The sequence below is a fragment of the Brienomyrus brachyistius genome, unplaced genomic scaffold (genome assembly GCF_023856365.1).
Source record: "Brienomyrus brachyistius isolate T26 unplaced genomic scaffold, BBRACH_0.4 scaffold68, whole genome shotgun sequence".
Taxonomy (NCBI): Eukaryota; Metazoa; Chordata; class Actinopteri; order Osteoglossiformes; family Mormyridae; genus Brienomyrus; species Brienomyrus brachyistius.
Genome location: NW_026042343.1, coordinates 1,366,119 through 1,385,216, shown reverse-complemented (window position 1 = coordinate 1,385,216; position 19,098 = coordinate 1,366,119). Strand labels below are relative to the sequence as shown.

The window sequence follows — 19,098 nt, the reverse complement described above, 5'->3', positions numbered from 1 at the left end:
ATTTGTGTCCAAATTTTGCTAAATGAGCTCATGTTCATAAACACAGAAAACAAAAACATGGGCTTAAGTCAGTATGAAGAGACGTTTAAGAGGCTGGCCCCATAAAAAGGTGTGATGATGCAAAGAGCGTGGTGTCTGCCAGCTGCCTGCCCTTGTTTTTTACCTGAGTGAGTAGGCACTGAGCTTCTGAAATCTTTATCTCCAAGCACTTCTGAAAAGCTTCTATATGGGAAGCCCTCTTAACCAAATCCCAAGGACATACAAATTAAGTGTGGACATTCTCTTTGGAGAAAACTCACTGGATAAAAATAAAATACTAATGCATTCACCCACCCACACATCCCTCCATCCAATAATAGCTGCATATGCGGGACAGGGACATGGTGAACCTCTCAGCCATCCCAGGAAACAAGAAGACACAAGGTGCCTCAGACTGGATTCCAGTCCATGGCAGAGCTATAGCACTTTAATTATCAACAATCACAAAATAATTACTAAATGTTAGCAACTAGCAATTAGTAATTACGTAGTAATAATGTATTAATTATTAAATACCCTGTCATATAAAATTTCATATTCAGAAATACAGCTACAGTAACCACTGAAATACATAAACGAACTTAAAATAGATTTTTTTAAAATGACATACATAACTGTTGAGGAAATCAGACACCAAAAGTGGCAAATTTAGCTCTTGACGGGAATCTTCTGACTTTGCACGGGCTCCAGCTTAGAGGACAATAATAAGGGGGCAGGACATCGTGACAACGAGACAAGGGCGAGACGACAATCGGAGGGCGGCGGGACAACAATGGCAGAATGGCGGTATGACAATGGGGGGGGGGGGGGGGGGGGCATGAGGACGGCCAGTCAAACAGCCCCGGGAAGGTTGAATTTCCAGCGCGGAGCTGCGTCTCTGCTGATGATCCTGTTTCCAGTATCGCTTCACAGGGTCATCCACATGACTCGCAAATTAAACTTTTATCCCGCAGCAATTAATATCGTCTGAGACTGCGGTTTCAAATTAAGCTGGCAGGTATTCAGCTAAATATTTAATACTCGAATGAAACAGTTGACTCCTTGAAAAAAAAAAAACAAAAAAAAAAAACGTTTTACCCACAGCAGTAAGGCGTTCCTTTAAATCATTAAGAATTAATAAACCCAGAGAGTTAAGTCAGTACTAACTATTCTTGTTAGGTATTCGTTTGGGAAGTACGGAACACAGGGAGACAATTACAGCCACGGCAGTGGGAAATAGTTCAAACTGAGAAGCTGTTTAATTAATGCTGGTTAATTAATGTTATCCGTAACGACTGAACATGGTTAACCTTTTAATTATTTTTCTTGTCTCCTCTTCTTGTGTGTCCTGACTATCGCCATTGCTATGTTCACCTCCCATCCTGAGCTCTGAAAATTCCATAAACAAACAGTGGGTAGAATCTTCGTAATAAACTCTCAAAATAACACACACACACACACACACACACACACACACACACACACACACACACACACACACACACACACACACACACGCTCGCACACAATACCCACCCTTCATTCTCCACTGTCTCTGCCTTTTATTAAAGGTGAAGACATACTCTACTAAACATACACATAGGCTTTGGTATTTCAGTGCGGTAGTGAACGGTAATTACAAAAAGAGACACTGAAAACCTTTCATACGAAGTGCAAATCACTTAACCTAGAAGGCAGATTATAAAGTAAAAGCAACTGAAGTGGCAACACACAAATAAATATCTTTCTAAATTCATTAACAATACTGGTTTATTTGGACGTAAACCCGTCAGCACTCGGGGCTCTGGGGAACTTTCCCTCGTCTCTGATGTGCGCTGAAATGGGCTGTTGTTCACATCCAACGCAGCCATGGTGAGAGTGGAGAGACGACCGATCCGCGGTTCCCCCGTCCCCTGCCTTCAACCCGCTGCAAAGACTGGGGTTCGTTTTTCCAGGTGGTGCCGCATACATGGAGAGGCAAGGCCTACCGTCGTTTGCCTTGCGCAGACCCCGAATACAATACAGCAGAGTCGGACAGATCCGGTCTGCTGAACGCCAGGGTTGTCGAAAGCCACAGTTTTGCTGCAGACCCCCTGGGATGCTGGTGAGTAGCGGAACAGTAACAGCTGACAAAATGTAGTAAGCTCCCACCCGCCAAATGTCCTCAGGGAGCAGAAAAACAGAAAAACACACAGATTTAACGTTAAACGGCTTTCCTGTGACCGTTTAGTGAAGATGTCACAGGAATCCCACCGTCTGCTTAAAAAGGCCGAGAGACGCTTCATGCTTCCTTTTAGCGTTTCAGCATTTCATGCCCAGCAGTCCTGCTTACGGCGTGTTTGCTATAGGTACAGCTACCATGCCGAACATGGACTTCCCTCCTCGCTGGCATGTGCTGAGGCTGTGGCAGGACAACCACCGGTGCTTCCCCCCCCTCGCCCATGTTGCCCCTCTCCCGGGGTGAAGAGGTGGCGTTGGAATCCACAGCTGTCAGTAGCATTCGGACCCTCCGCCTCCGAAACAGCCTCACTTACGGTTTGCATTAACACGCGCGCGTGTATTTATAGCACGGCCCTGCCTGTGTACACTTGTGTGCGTCTGTGTGTGCGCAAGTCGTGTGATCTGTCATTCTGCACAGTGTGGCCACACAACCTGAGGAAGCTGTTACCCAGTGCACAGTGTGGCCTTTCTGGGTCCTCAGCAATACGCAATCGAGGTCCAGCCAGCTGCCTCCCCGTCTTCCCAAAAATCCAGTGACGTTATGTGCCTTTTTACTGTAAGTATGTCTGAATCACTGCCGTTAAGGAGGATTTCTCTGTGGACCTTTCACAAATAGGGTGATTTTGGGGATTTTTTTAACGCAAGTATCTAAAAGTCCAGGAAGGACACCCAAATAAAAATTTCAAACTGCTCCTTACAAAGTCTGACTTTTAAGTTTTATTTTTAGAATGGCATAATTAAAATTATTCAACTATATTTCAAATACTTATCCAGGGCAGTGTTATATACAAATTTGGACATTTTAAAATATTGCTGATCCAATATATGAATTTGATAAAGACTATTATTTTTACTAACTAATAACGATTATACATTCATATTAAATTAAACAAAAAATTAACCTGAGACACACAGCAAAGCATAAAATCAAGTAACCTTTGTATTCCGGTCTTTAAGTTCAGCCTGAGTCAAGCCTCCCAAATTTACACCCCATACTGCTCCACCAGATTTACTAATGTGAATGTCTGAGGATGTTTCAGCACTGTGATCAATCCTGCGATAAGCTGCATATGGAAAGCAGTAATATTACAGTTGACCTCTGGGTTCGGGGTCAGCTTTCGTAACGTCAAAATCTTTATTGAAGTGCTCTCACATTGCTAAGTTATAGGATCAAGATTGACACAGCACAAGCACGTGTGTTAGATTTATGACAAAGTCAACAAGGGTGTACTTCAAGCAAATACAGGCATGGTCGGAATACATTTTACGGTTTGCAAGCTATTAGTGATTAAAAAAATAAACAGCCTTTCAAAGGAAACTAATATGGCCAGTCACTTCCTTACTGAAGTTTCCTTCTTTCAGTTGCTACCTCTTTGTAAAACCATCCATTCTATCTAATTAAATGCAAGGGAACACAGAGGGGGAAATCCCCAAAGATAAGCAGAGCTGCTAAAAATGGCTCATAGAGGTTTGCATTATGCTTTTTTGCCTCTTGTTACAACATGTTTTGTCTGTTCCCTTGATGCAACTCTCACTGTGACCCTGTTCTCGATAAGCGATAATGGAAGATGGATAAATGGAGGAATCACCAAATTACTAGTAAGCATCTAAGCATCTCTCTCCGGGTTGCAGTGTTAAACCAACACCGAGAGTGATAAATGATCACCTCTGCAGGTTTTTGATTATAGTAATTTGATGTCCTCCACACTGCGACAATGAAGAGATACACAGATGCTTATTCTCCCCATTAAGTGCAGGGAAAACACTGGAAAACTCAGTAAATGAGGTCATCAAACAGGGTCATATGCTCTAGGCAAGTCATATGGAGGGATTGTGCAGTGGGGTCAGGCGATCTGCTGTCTTTAAAGGGTCCATGACATGTGATTGTGTGCGTGGGGCCTGTGATGGACTGACATCTCATTCAAGGTTTTCTTAATCTTGGGCCCTGTGCTTCCAGGTTCACTGTAACCTTGTACTTAAAAATCGGTATAGAAATTGATGGACTGATGGATGCCCATTAAATTCTTTAGGACAGTCGTTTTCAGTAAATATTGCTAAAGTGAGACAATGGAGCATTAAATAAACAAGTCTGACACTTTATCCATCTTTTCACAAAAACTCCTCCTAGGCAAACCAAAGTATGAAAAGTGTTTGTGTTTACAGTCTACTGCCCATAATATCCAAGGCTTTGTCAAGCAACTACTATTAATCACAAAGTAAACAAAGACATTCCTTAATTTCAACCACAGTAAACTCACAAGTTGTCCGGTTACACTGTAATAGATTTAAGTGACACATATATTTTCACATTTTCTAATACTAAAAATAGTTTCTGTTGTTATTTATCTTAAAAAGTTGTTGCGTTTGTTTTTGCAACTACATTGCGACCTAAAATATCTCAAGTTCCAATAATTCCCTCAACCGTTCTACTCCATAATGAGTGTAGAGAGTTTCTTCCATAATCCCGTAAAGTTTTATTTACATACCTCTTCTGAAAGTGAGCAAACTGCCAAATGTAGCCAAGAACAGCGTAGACCAGCGTTCAGCTTCCCCTAGCGAATTCATACACTAGCCATGACCAAATAAATAACCGATTAATTTACGGTTAGTTTGCAGTAACAATCAAACAGCGCCATAATCATTAATATAACCTTGGGGGCACAGGTACATTTCAATTCACTGCGTGCTATGGAACTACTTTCGGTTAATGGTGGTCATCTGAACGACTACATATATATTTTTGAAATATTGGTTGAAACTGCGTGAAATATGCGCAACTCCGCCGTTCCTGAGCGGACAGCTTAGTACGACCGCACGGACTGTTTTCGTCCTTCAGTCTCCCTCCCTACATTGATTCATTTCATTAGTGGTACGGCGAACAAAACAAGGATTTACAGTATTCTTTTTATGTAGGTTTTGCATTTGAGCTCCAGCTGTGCTCTGGAACAGAGGGAAAAGGATCGCCTTACCTGCGTGGTAACAGGTTACCCGATCCCAGACCGGTGCGACTAATCCGTTTAAGTATAAAAGCGGGTACATGTACAGCGATGGCAGGTCTCCGGCCCCAGCCCCATTCAATCCACATGTCGTCATGTAAGGTGATTCACTAGTCAATGTAAATTAAAACTAAGCCCGCATTAAGCTCAGGGAATCCGCATGCAATTCGGCTAAACATTAATGATCGAAGTCATTCCGAGGGCAAGCGCCGATCACGTCCGGATTTAACGTCGTTTTTCACCTGATTCTACTAAACTAGCGCTCTGCTCCTGCTATTTACTTAAAATATTGACAAACGTTAGTTGAGAGACACTAGTAAGAACAAGTCCCCGACACCAGAACTCAGATCACATACTGAGTAGTTTTTTTCCCTCTTAAATACCAAAAAAAAAACTACAGTCACTTTTAAAATTTAATTAGCAAAATGTTCCGTAAAAAATTAAACACAGACCCAGGGGTGGAGAGGGAAATGTCTTATCAAGAAGGAAAAGCAAGATTGCAGTAATTACATCTACATATGTAGCTAAATTACCCACAGACACGATTTTGCCCATTGAAGACAGTACCATTGCGAAAACAAGTTGAATTACATCCTAGTATATTGACATCCATATAAACATAATTTATGACACAATATTGGAAAAACTGTTTGCCGGTAGCCCCTATATACTATGTAATGCCGCAACAATCCCAATAACTATCCTAATTGAACGTAGAGAAATAGATTATATTTCATTTTTTCTCAGGTAAGTTTAACGATTATTGGTTTATGTCGATATTCGAGCTTTTTTTTATAAGCAAAAAACAAGGTTTTACAACCACCAAATACCGGGTCACAGACCTCGGTAGATGTTGTGCGATTCATTGCCGGTACATTAAAGCTCAGAGAAAATAAGCTTGATTCAGCTGATATGCCACTGCATTACAGGCGCTACAGGGAAAATTAAAACGACTTACCAGTTTGTACCGCAGAAGACCTGTCCCGTTTCTGCGTTTCTATAATCGGACCGAAAGCTGTATTTCCACCTGTGAGGACAATAAAACAAGGTGAGGGTGATGTTTTAATTCATCAATGGAACGATTATCCCTGCAGCCTACTTCTGTCTCAAGTATGCATTCAAAGACGCGTTATAATACAGCTGCTATCCAGATTACACAAGCGACTGAAAGCCTTTTCAAAATGTTTTTGGAGTGTCACAAACCTGTTTTGTTTCATCGGACACCTACGTTTCTTGCACATAAGTCAAGATGTATCATAAATGTTGTCCTGCAAGAGTCGTGTCGCAAAATACATTTATATGTAGAAAAAAATCAAAAGACTCACTTCTTCAGAAAAACCATGCCAACTGACCGAAGACTTCACACTAACTGTACGATTTCAATGTTTATAAATTGTATTATTTCTTTTGTAAATAAATTCATTGTGTTTAAATGAGATTTTCAATTGTCCTACCAGCAAGATCCCTGATAAGACTTGAGATTTACGCTTAAAATTTGTACGTGTGCGGATATATTTCTAAGCAAGATTCCAACTGCTGCATTTTCAGCGGTAACAAACCAGGAAAAGTATAATAATCTGGTATTAATTAGGAGCCGGACACGTTGCTGGGGTCAGTGTCCTGTTTCATCCTCTTCCCTGATTTCACTAAACCGCTTCTTAAATATGCGGAGAAGCGCAGCGAGCGGAGCAGCGCAGAGAGACCGAGCGGCGAAAACAAGCGAGTCCAGCCCCACAGGAAACGAAAATAGGCGGGCAGCACCAAAAATAGCCTTGACATCAACACGACTTCTGTATCTCATTGTTTTCACGGCGGGCCAGTCTATTGGCGAACTATGCGCCCAACCCGACTCCGCTCCCTCGATCTTCTCTGCGCTGCTGAGACCTTTCGCGGCTCTGTGGCTCCACCTGTTGAAGCGCCCGTGAGTTTTCACAGCCAACCGCCATGCATCCTCAGACATGAAAAAATAAGCGTGGGGCGAAGAAACAGCTCCGCTAGCAGGGTTCTCGCCAACTTAGTCAGGACTGAAATACAGCTCCTGAGGTACATGGTGCAAAACAAGTAACCACTTGTGCCTTTGAGGGTACAATTCCTTGTTACTGGGGCTGTACCCTCAAGGGCCTGCCAGTTGCACCATAGCTGTAGGTAAATGTACGTTTTAGTCTAATTTAAGGTACAGAAATATACTCTGATGAACATTTTTTTTTTACCATTGGGGTACGTTAATGTTGCTGCACCTTGAATAACAAAATTGTACAAGGCTGTACTCTTTTTTCCTGACTGAGCATCAAGTCCTCATGAATTTTCGACAAAAATATAACCCTGTCATGAAAAGCGCTGTATGTCACTTTCACTACATTAACTACTTCCAATCAAGTATAGAAAGTCCTTGTGGCTTAATTCCCAAATGAATGCAAGCAACTTGCATGACTGAAGGACATCCGTCCAATTTCTGCAACCACTTGACCTATTCAGGGTTGTCTGGAATCTATTCCGAAAGATATGGGCACAAGGCAGGGAACGGCCCAGGATGGGGCACCAACCCACACCGGCAATTTGGCAACTCAAAGTAACCCCAGCATGTGTTTGGACAGTGGGGCGAAACCCCCTGACAGCGCAGTGCAAACATGGACCCCTGTCCGAGACTGGAACCCATGTCCCAGAGGTGTGAGGCAACAGTGTCAAACATTACATCCTTAACTGAAGGAGACTAAAATTGAAATCAGGTATCTGCAGTTATTTCTGAATTTAAAAAATCAAATGCAAAGAAATCCTTAGTGAATTTTGTGGGATTTTTTATTTTTTTTTTAATAAAAAAGAACATTCTGGAACTCAGATGGTACAAAGAGTTGCAATTATCAGGTGCCAAGCTCTAATATGTACAAAGTGAGCCAAGAACTATACTCGCCAATAAACGTTCTCTTGATTTTCCAGTCTTTCCCCCCCCCCCCCCCCCCCCACAAAGCAACCAGGTTCTGTGGTTGGCTGTGAATGGGATGTAAATACACAGAAAGATATCTGCTTATTCAGCCTATTATCAGCCACTGTCGTCAGCAGTGCACAGTCTAAATTAATGCGTTTCTTTACGGTGTTTGGTTCCAGATTCATCTGCCTCTTAATATTTTAATTATTTGTTTACTGCTTTATACTCGAGGGACGAAGGTGAACATCTGCAGTCCATCCATCCAGGTTCCAACTGCTTATCCAGTACAGGGTGGCAGTATCTTATTTACAATGACAATGTTACACCTCACGTCATCTGGTTTGTGACGGTCAATACCTCTAGCTTGTAAGGTATACTAAAACCTTCAAAAACCAAGTCATCTGAGAAGCAGAGAGGGGAAATTGTACAAGACACATGCTCTTCTGCATATAACTGCTGATAAATATGATATGTGCACTAAGATGGACTGGCATCCCATCTAGGGTGTCCCCTACCTTATGTCCTGAGATTCCTAGGACGGGCGTCAGGATCACCGCAACCCTGTACCGGATAAGTGGTATGGAAGATGAATGGACAGATAAATATGATATGTATGTGAATGTCATTGCTACCCACTTCTCATGTTTTTTACATTGTCCTTCCTTCTGCTGCCTTCAATACAACACGAATCTGTAACATATTGATACTTTGCTTTGTGTTCTTTGCATTTTTCAATCCTACACCCTTTCATAAAATGTTTTGATTCCCCATAAAATCTCCCAACATTTATTACGCTGGATATATAGCACATGATTAATGCCGTTATTTCTGCAGTGCCTGAGAAAGTGAGACCGAGAACGAAAGCGGGGATGGAATGTTCTGGAATATGACGGAGAGAAAACGTGAGGGAGCAAACAGCAGGGAGAATGGGGCAAGGATGCGGGTTGCCTGCCCGTGGGATCCCTCTCTCAGGAAGCCATCCGGAATGCCAGGAATGCCGGCAGAGGCAGCAGCAGCCCCAACCAACACAGATGGCTGGGGCCAGACGGGGAGGTGGTGTGAGAGGGCGGGGCATGGATGGGTGGGGGCAGCGGGGTAGGGAGAGCAATGAAGAGAAGAGCTAAAAGTAAGAGGCAGTACAGAAAAAAGTGGGTGGAGAGAGGGTGTGGTAGAGTGTTGTTGTAGTTTGGCAAGATAACTACTCCCAGAGCAGAAAAAACTCCCTCTCTGAGAATCCAGAGCATTTATCTGTATACATTTAAAAAACATAACTGTCACGCATCTGGTGAAACACGTCAAATTAGATATTTGCCATTTTGCACATTTATACCATGACCGCATCATGCTGACAACAGCCAGAATGATTAAGGATGACAAAAATAAGTGTAAAAAAATAGAAAAGAGAGGCCTGGGATTGATGAACGAGGCTAGTTTTGCAGCAAAGTGTCCTCACAACTTCAACCGAGCAACAGTTAGGAAACGGCTGTTTCAGCAAGAAAGATGCCATTGAGTTCCTGCTCTACATGTTAATCTTTTAGGGGTCTTGGCATGTAGTGCTGGAACCCTGTTGTGTTTCTTAGGGTTCTTCTTATTATTAATCTTCTTCTGCACTAAAACGATATGGGGAGGCAGAGACTAAGGCAGGACTCTTCAAATCTGGCCCTTGATTCCAAATCCAGGCCCTGTTTTCAGTTCTCCCAGTAAGTTAGTTTAATAATTATTGATTCTGATTGCTCAGAGGCGTCACACCTGGCTCACAGGTAAAGGAAGGCTGGAAAACCAGCAGGCCTCGGCCCTTGATCAAACCGTGATTTGAATAGCCCTGCTGTAAGGTGTAGAAACGCTAAATTTGGTAGAGTGGTGCGCAATTCCCCCCACAATTCAGGCAAGCAAAATCATAGCCATTGGCCTGATGGTGGCTATATGGCGCAATGTTCTACGTTTTGGCCTGTATCTTCGGAATTGTGAGTCATACAGTAGAAGTTCTTTTTTTCCAGACATGCCCTGGCTCATTCCAAAAAATATCAAAGAGGGACTACGAAGCTCCAGCTAGATTTTCAGCTTATTTGTATAATGTCAAAAAACTACATTTTCTGAACTCATCCTAGACTGTCCATCCGAATGACACGAAATTTGAACTATTCCACCTTGAGACCATGCAGAAAAACAGTTGTCTCTAGGATTTTGATCAGGCTAATTGTTCCGATGTTACACAGGAATTTCTTGTGTGTGTCATATTCGCACTTAATGACCAATTTCGCATCAGCAGAACATCAGATCCTCACCAAACGTATTTAGCTGGTGCCACATTCAGAAGCCACTCCCCAAATTCCATAAAAATAACACAGTAGGAGGCGCTAGAACTCAAAATATCTTATTAGTCAGAAACCAACTGACACAAACATTCAATTTTGTATACGTGTTCATGGTCAGATGTCCCAACTAATCATTTAATAAAAGTTCCTCTCCTCATTAAACATGGCTGACAATAACCATGGCCCACGTGTAGCCAATCAGATAACTGCCCTTCTATGTAACTCAGAATCATAAAATTTGGTGTAATGGTGCAATATTCCTTCTGCCACCCATGCCAGGCTACCAGGACAGCTTGGGCTTATGGAGGCCCTACGGCACCCATCGTCTATTGGCCCTTAAACAGCAATGTAGGTATCATGGAGTCATACATACGCAAAGTGCTTCCATATTTAATATACATTCATATACAGGCATTCTAATACAACATTTTAATGCTAAATACCCAAAGCATCTGTTCAGACCACAGTGCTTGGACCCTGCCCTTAGACCCCCACCTTCTATACTTGCGATGGGTGGCTCAAAGGCTGTGACTAAGGCTGAACAGCCTAATACATGAATTTAAATACTTTGTGCCCGATTTCTTATATCCGAAGGTGTCAAGTATCTCGGTTTATGCGTAAGTCACGCTTTTCAGCCCATGTTGCCTTCAACACAGGTGTGATATGCAAATCTCACGGACCGCCATGCACTAAAACCCAGAAACGAAATGAAGCAGAGCGGCCGGGGATGAGGAATTCAAGCGGGGACCCCCTGCTTGGGAAGTTTAAAGAGACTCCATTTCTTTTGACGGCTGACTATTTTCACCAAATGATACATTATCACCCATCTCACCATTTTCTCTGGATCTTATCAATGCAATATCACCAAATCGAGCCAAATGAACAATAAATATTTCGTACAATATCTAATTTTTCTGTAGACATCTTTCCTTCTCGTCACGGGCTGCGGCCGATAACTCACTGAAACACACATACCGACTTAGGCACATACCGAGTCTCGTTAGTTACTGTTTATGGACTGGAACCCATAGAAGTGCCAGAACATAATGTCATAAGACAGACTTTTATACTGGAATATTGTGTGTGGGTGCGTATGGGGGGGGGGGGGGGGTCGACAAAAATGATAAAAATGAAAAGGTTCATATTCTTTATAAGGTGCGAAGCCTAAATAAACCCAAATTAAATATTTGGAGGAGGTATAAGCCCCCCTTCCCCCATGTTCGTACGCCCCTGCCTGAGCAGTACCTCGGCCTCCAACTCCCAGTAAACAGCCGGGTACATCGGCTTGCCCAGCGTGCTTATACCAAGGAGCGTGGAAGGAGACTTGAGTCTGGTGAGGCAGCAATTTATATCTTAAACACTTTCACTTTTTAGTGCACCGTTATTTTCCCCCAACACCTACATTTCGCTTTGCACATCGGCGGCACAACCAAATTAACAGTAAGAAATCCCGGGACAGATTAAACGGAAACCGCAGCTTGAAATAGAACACTTCAAAACCGAAAAAGTGACACCTAAGTTCCACTCGTTTCAAAAACAACAAGATCAATGAAGTGGGTGACGAAGGGAGAAAGCGCAGGGTGACATGCGGCGGCTCCGGCTCCCTGCCCGTCTCGGGATCCCCTTTCCCGGCGGTGAGTCGGGTCTCGTCCTCCTCTCTCCATGGCTCCGCTCTGCAGCCCCGCAGTGCGCCGAACAAGCCACAATTTGCACGAAAATAACAAAAATAAGTCACATTTTCCACTTTTTAACCTGCCCGATTTGAGCAGCGATGGAACCTGCTAGAATCCCCCATCTCGCATGATTCATTTGGATGTTTTTATCGAAACTGCAGGACGGCAGCTGTATGCTCGTTTGAAAACCGAAATCGGTCCTTCCAATCGGTCATTCGCTATGCTCAAAAACTGATGGCTGCCTTTAAAGAGAATTTATTTTAAAGATGGAAAGACTGTCCATCTGAGACCTCAGCTGCCATTAATACGCAAATCCCGACCTCACGTCCACTCACAAGCAAAGTAATCCGAAGAAAATATTAATGTATGCGGATCCAGTGGGGATCCTGAGGCTCCTGTACTAGTATTTCCATATGCAGTGAAATCTGCTAGTCTGTCGGTGTTGTACGCATTTACTGATGAGGCCACATGAAGACAATCGTGTAGTTTATCTATATTTTCTATAACGACGAAGGTATATAATTGGGTGTGACCAGCAAACAGAATACAAACAGAAAGCGTCATCTAAAGCGGGAGCTGCTTATGTCAGATGAGGGCCGTAAAGTAGGTGGCCTCCTAGCTTAATCGAGAAGGTCATTTGTTTGTTTTTCATCCATTATTTACTTAGATTGTTTAGCAACCCTTTAAGTTTATTTAGTGGAAATGGGTTGAATTAGCCCATGTGTACGTTGTAAATGAAACATTTCAACATAAAAACTCCGCATGTTACCACGCCAGCTGTCCCGTTTATGAATCACCAAGTTAATTGTCAAAGATGTGGAAGAAAACAAGGTTAACATCGATCTTAAAATACTGTGTCGTCTGGGGGGAAAGGCACGTGGGACTTTATATTTACAAGATTTATAGCATCGTCACGCATTTGATCAAACCGGCAGAACTGAATTTCAATACATTTATATCCACAAGACTTGCTCCAGAGTAAATGGGGAATCAATGCGATTATTAGACATCTTCAGCGCAACATTACCACAAAGCTCAGTGGTTATCATATAGTTCAACACTTTCTTTACATGTTTTAGTCTAGTGAGTAAATGCAGTGCGCGCATTTGGGCACAAGGGGGAGTGTCAGCCAGCTGCTGAATTTTTTACGGTGAACTAAATGACCGAAAAGAATAAAATACTTATTAAATAAGCTTTCTGGTATTGCAGGTTTGTTAACTTATACGGTATTGGTGTATATAGACCTCAAATGGTCACTTTGCAGTTAGATTAGTTTAACGTGTTTACCAGTTAGGGAGAGCTAATCAATAACTCAATCCATCAGCAAAGTGGTTAGACAGAGACACACTCCTGACTAACAAACATCACAGGGCACAGTATACTGGCCACAGTGTTCTAATCCCATCTCTAATGATATTCTCATGATACCACAGCATGCACACTGCATTAGCCACAATTTTACAGCAAAGATGTCTTGACAGCAGGTGCGCAGTGAGAATTTACATCAGTTAAACTAGCTTCTTATAGAATTCAATAGCTGTACATCAAGGCCACCCAACCCTGCTCTTGGAGACCTGCCACCCGGCAGCACTTAGCTGCAGCCGTAATGTAACACACTTGATACACAGAGGCAGGTCCTTCAGTAGCATCTCAGCATTGGAGCCAGTAATGTGGCTGATGGGCCTGCTTCTCTGTATCAGGTGTGCTGATCCAGCTGCACCTACACTCTGCAGGGTGGTAGATTCCAGGAGCTGGGATGGGCAACCCTGCTGTACATCAATAATCACGTATCCCAGCCAACAGGGCCAGCCTACCTGATAGGTGACATAGGCAATCGCCTAGGGTGCCATTTTATTAGGGGGTGCAAAAAAGACAAGTGAAAAAAATAATGCCTCCTGTTGCATTACATGATATTGGGTAATTACACTGGTTTAAATATTTCACTACTTTTTTGTTAGACAAATGTTTGCTAGCTAGTTCGCAGTCAGATAGCCGGTGTTACTGAAATGTTTTTAATGTAAATTAATTGACAAGATTTGCTCTAGGGGTGGGGGCTCCGCGGAATCTTGCTTAGGGTGCCAGAATACCCACGGGTGGCCCTGTTAGCCAGTCTCATTTTCCTGTACCCCCCCCCCCCCCCCCCCCCCCCACTAGTGCAATGACAGCTATGGCTAAATCGTGTTGATTGTCTGGCCACCTGTTGCTGTCAAAGGTGAAACCTTTAGCGACAGTATGATCACAAGAAGGTCCAAAAGTCGCTACTTTGACCAATTATCTCAGAATTTTGTCTGGAAAGAGATCAGATTCCTTGATTCCCCCCCCCCCCTTATAGAAAATCTTGTGATGAGGTACAGCTGTGAGATATACCAACTTAACTTGCTAACCACCCTAAATGCCACACAGAACGTAACCTCTCTGGAAGTAAAACAAAAGAAGATAATCTGCATTCATGCTAATGCAAGAACTAGTGTTTTACGGCTTAAACGGCCACAAATCATCTGCAGACCCATTTTATATCAATAGAGGGTCATGTCAGTGAAGCAGGCACTGGACCCAGTAACAAAACTCAATGTCTGTGCCCTACATCCTCCTTTCTGGCCTCAGCACAGCATCTTGCATAAGGAGGCTTCTAGGTTTACGGGGAACCTGTGGGGAGAACTGAAGCAGGTCGAAATTAACCACACTCATCAGATCTCTGAGTCTCAAGGGGCTTCTGTAGTCCAGTGGCATTGTTTAGTGTACAGTGAAAGGAAAAGGTCTCTCATGAGCACAACGGACGTGGGAGGTGCAAAATTGGGTGACAGGAAACTGACATTTCCTGCCCAGACCAGAGGGGCTTCATACAGTGTGATGTACTACACGCGTAGATGTGCGCACGCGCGTGCATGTAAGAAGATGTCAGATAGTTTATATCGAGATTTTCTGGGATTCTGCGTCTGATACTTCGTAATTCTACCACGGTTAAAAGCACGAACGCATTTTTGTTAACCTTGTTTGAAAATCCTGAATGTATGACTTCGAATTATCGGTATCGCAGACTCATTAATTTACTTTTATTTTTTTTAAAAAACCGTAATTTTAGCGCATAATTATACAATAATAACATGTGTTAGCTGTGCGATGCGTCATCTAGTTAACTGCCCAAAGAGACGGATGACATAATAACTTTCCGTTAACGCATCAGAAAACACGCGAACGTTTTAAAATGACAGCTAAAGGCGAGCAGTTTGCGGAGGGGGGGTTTCGGGATGTAAACCGGGAAGCCGGCAGAGAGACAAATGGGAAACGTGCTGCTGTTTTGTGTATCGTTTTTCCAAATAAAAATACTGAAAGATAAAGAAAAACACTAAGTGAACAACCCAGGATGGGGGGCCAGCCCATTGCAGGGTACATCCATACCCATAGGCAATTTAAACCTAAAATACATTTTAACTCCAATTAGCATGTTCTTGGATGCCGGGAAACTGGTGGAAACCCCACGACGACATGCAAACTCCGCACACATATGACCCAGGCGGAGACTCGAACCCGGGTCCCAGAGGTGTGAGGCAACAGTGCAACCACTGCACCACCAAGCCGCGCCCCAAGACAGTCATTCTAGACTTACAATACACCGGCTGTTTATAATAAAACTCTTCTGTAATTAAGCTATCAATGAAAATGTTTTTTTCCCCCACTTTTCCAGTACTAAACACTCCGTTGTCGCTGGGGGTGTGTCGGGGGATAATTTATCACAGCTGCTCGTCATATTAAGTAACTGAAAAATGCGCCGATAGCTGCGGCTGTTATTATGGATGTCGACTGGTGACACATCGAGCATTGCAATCAGAAATGGTGTCACTTCATGGCGTTAACATAAAGGAAAGGCGCCATGGAACGTCTTTACCCCTGCAAAGACCCTGTGCCGTGCCATTTACTTATCAGAAGTGATGTACTAATACTACTACTATAATATGACTACCAATAATAATAACAAACTTGAGGCACAAATAATGTAGTTGTACACTCTTATTCATTGTAGTAAGTAATCAGAAACTAAGTGTTAGTTACGTGCAAAATCCCATGTTCATTTGTCATTAATCAATCATAAGGGCTCATATATTTCATGTAGTCACTTTGTTCGTGATTTGTACTTGAGAAGTAACTGAGTTACTAATTTAGTTAGTTGTGCCCCCCTCAAGTAAAGTGTCATTTATGACTTTAATGGACAGCATAGTTATCTTCAAGTACTTTATTCTCTACTGCCTACATTAAAATTGAGTTTAACTTTATTGATCCCAGGGGGAAATTTTGGGATCAATATACCTTATGTAGCATACCAAAAACCTAAATATGAAGCAATCGCGTGATCAACTTTTAAAACAGACTTTAAAATAGCAAGATCCAGAGTGACTTAAAAGTGAAATACCTAAATAATTTAGATAAATAATTTTTCAAAATTGCGTTTCACATTTAACTTTTTGGACAACCCAAGCTGCCATCTGAGGAGCGTCTCACTTTCCGTGGTGTAGCAATGAGGCCAGTGGGCTGTAATCTGCACTGGCCACCAATATCCCGGCGTTCAGAACGCTGGAACGCAGTCGTTATTGTCAAAAGAGTGCATGAGGTGATATACAGCAAGGGGCTGCCTTGCAGGAAAACTTCCCATAGAGCCAAATACTATTTAAAAATAAAAAAATGCTTCGGGAATGGAGCATAAAAGTGACTGACACACCTTTGCACTTCAGCTGGACCATGATTTAACGACTCTGAGGCAAGAGTCCATCCGTGTGTCCTGTGCATCCTTTAAATTAAAATCCCTTTTGTCTACATGTGTCCATACCAATGACGACAGCATGTCGTTTGGGATGTAAATGGGTTATTGTGCTTTGCCTGGACCCAGGATAAAGCAGTGAAAAGGGAGGAGAGATGGAAAAATATCTGCTGGTCTCATAAGACTGACATATGGGTGGATAGGGAGACTGGGACAGAGACAGATGGAGACATGCAGTCTTCGCTGCACTGGTGCAGAGAGCGAGTCCAGCCACAGCTCACTTCATTCCAACCCTCCACGCCTTTTAAAATCCACTCCCACCTCTCCTTCCCCCCGCCTGGCCTGCCCACCAGCACAAACTTTGGGAAAAAATGACAAAACAAACGAAAGCAAACCAACCTAGGAAATTCCCTGTTTTGAATCTGCTCATTCGTGCCGAAACGTCTTGCTAGATAGACTGACGGCCCTTTCTGACTGACCCGCTTACAGGGTGGGGTGTATGGTATCTGTTTTCAATTTCCCCCTCTCTAGGTTCAGAAAAAGACACCCCCAAAACCAACAGGGGGTGGGGGGATTGGGATCGACAGGACTCCTTTTCCCACGGCTGTTCGCAAAAAATAATAATAAAAAAAAACAGTAAAACTAGCAGGGTTTTTCTTAGTTTGCCCTGAAAGGCTTGACGTGTTCCTGTGAGATCTGGATTTAAAAACAACAGAGGAGGCAGTTGCTAGACTATATGAACTCAAGCAAGGGTAAAGAAGCAACAGCAGTCATCAGCATGGGGTGCCCTTCTGTTTATAGCCGAGATGCATGCAAACACGTGACTAAACAAACAGCAACAAGACAGAAAATCATCCCAATTACCTGCTGTCACCTTCGACTAAAATCGGTTTAAATAACTTTGCCGATGTCTGTGACCTGAGATCAAAATCAGTAGCGCTTTCCTGTCACTACACCGGCCCACACCCCCCCCCCCCCCCCCCCACAGCATGCAAGGGACACTGCTGACAAGCAGATGAGCATGTGTAGGCAAAGGATCTCTCTTACCAACCTGTGCCGTGAACATCCAGCAAGAAAACTTAGCGGCTGTCCGGGCTCAGTATAGTCCTGGAAACCATTGAGGTGTCGGCGAGCGAGGACCGGGCATGAGGTCCGGAGCAGAGCTTGTAAAAAAAAATAAAAAAACAAGCCGGGGTGGCGGCGGGGGGGGGGGGGGGTAGCACGAGAGAGATGGGTACGACAGGCTAACTCACTTTCTGTCCGTTTTTTTGTTTCAGACGCGCATGCTTGCAGAGATACTCTCGCAGCTGGTCTCCCCTCTCACTGTTTTGCAGTTTGTCAGTGCGGCCCCACTTCTTCCACTGAACCAGTGAGAAGAGGAGAGCATAAAGGAAAGAGAGAGAGCATGAGTGGAAGAGAGAGAGAGAGAGAGAGGGGGAGGGACCAACTCAAAAGAAGCCGGAGGCAGATTTAAACAATAGCAGGAAACCCTATATCTGGGTGCAAAGTACTAAATTAAAAATAATTAAATTATACAGTGAAAGGCTTTAATTTCACATACGTGTCATCTGCTCCTGTTAAACATTACACCGAAAAGGTCTTCAGAGAGTGGTCTGATTTTAGCTGCTGATGGAGCTGTGCAAACAGGGGCGAGCCGGTTTGATAGCCTGCTTTGGGCTGGTTCGTTGGCTGACAGTGGGGCTCTGTGCTTTTCAGATCAAGTTCACGTCTTTATTCCTTCCCTCATCGTTCCGCCGATCTGAAACCAGCTTCTCCAACGTAGAAGTAAAAGCGCAGCCCCTTGATGGGCTCTCGCTCCCCAGACCGATCACTGTGCTGGGTACGGAGCAGAGAAGCACTGCCGTTCTACAGGGCGATGGTCTGCGTGGCATTAAACCACACAGACTACGTCTTTACCCTCTGTCTTCTGGTCAAGACATTTACACATAGTCTGGGAAGAGGGTTTCTCTTTCAGGCTACATAAGTGTGCCTTGGGTCTCTCTGTCTCACCGGGCTGTCCTCTACTACCTTGGTGAGGTTTCTGCTCACAGCAACCGGGATACTGGCCACCGTTTGAGCCACACCGACCAGCCACATATCCGAGGACAGCACCTGAAGCGCTCTGCCAAACGTGCTGCTCTGGGGGCCTGACGCTATGGTCAGAACCAGCTCACGTTGCCACCGGACCTGGCTGGCACCA

At 43.6% G+C, this 19,098-nt stretch overlaps 1 protein-coding gene across 13 annotated transcripts in view; it reads right to left on the bottom strand.

Annotated features, from left to right (window-relative positions):
• Positions 1 to 18,280, bottom strand: part of LOC125725511 (histone deacetylase 7-like) — a 47,612-nt gene extending 29,332 nt beyond the window's left edge. For 2 of the 13 annotated variants that reach the window (XM_049002465.1, XM_049002466.1), the window contains exons 1-2: positions 18,152 to 18,280; positions 6,193 to 6,261 (exon numbers count right to left, since the gene is read on the bottom strand). The gene's annotated coding sequence lies outside the window, so the exon portion shown is untranslated. The other 11 variants (XM_049002460.1, XM_049002459.1, XM_049002468.1 and 8 more) reach the window with 11 other exon arrangements.
• Between the last annotated feature and the right edge of the window lie 818 nt (positions 18,281 to 19,098).